Genomic DNA, 577 nt, shown 5'->3' with positions numbered 1-577 from the left:
GAAGTACGTTGGGACTTACCACAAATTCATCCCACTCAGTACACACAACTATAGCGTGCGTGTTCTTCACAGTATCATATGGATCATCCAATATACTAACAGCATTGTGATCCAGTAACTCAGGATCTAGTTCCTTCAGGTCCTGAATAATCTGACTTGGCTCTACCTATGGGGGGAAGAAATGCATAAATTTCACTCATTTTGATCTGAATTTTTTATAATATCGCGTACACGAGCAACGATCTGTCGAAAGACCCGGCTTTACGGAAACTTAGCTACCTTGGGGTCATATGTCTTTCTTAGACTCTCCTGACTGTCCTCTCTGTTCCTTAAATCATCTTATGAACTCTGTTCACCTTTTTTCTTATCCTGCCTTGGAAGCCAGCACAGACATTGGAGGAACATATTGGGATGCGCGCAAAAAAATGGCCTAATGGTCAATTCTTGACATAAGCTAACAACAACACAACATATTAAATAATATAAATTTTATATCTTCCTTACCTTGGGGTCATATATCTTCAACTTGGCGCCCTCATACAGTAGCGTCCTACACACATGGATTGCCGGTGATTCG

General features: G+C 40.9%; 1 long non-coding RNA gene across 1 annotated transcript; it reads right to left on the bottom strand.

The window, feature by feature from the left end:
• Positions 1-29: 29 nt before the first annotated feature.
• Positions 30-577, bottom strand: LOC113473517. The gene is made up of 2 exons (XR_003395471.1): positions 505-577; positions 30-166 (listed from the first exon to the last, which is right to left on the bottom strand). It is a non-coding gene; the product is annotated as an uncharacterized LOC113473517 (long non-coding RNA).

Source organism: Diaphorina citri, unplaced genomic scaffold, assembly GCF_000475195.1.
Source record: "Diaphorina citri unplaced genomic scaffold, Diaci psyllid genome assembly version 1.1 scaffold38456, whole genome shotgun sequence".
NCBI classification, from domain to species: Eukaryota; Metazoa; Arthropoda; class Insecta; order Hemiptera; family Psyllidae; genus Diaphorina; species Diaphorina citri.
The sequence above is the reverse complement of the archived record's forward strand: the minus strand, read 5'-3'. Positions and strand labels throughout refer to the sequence as shown.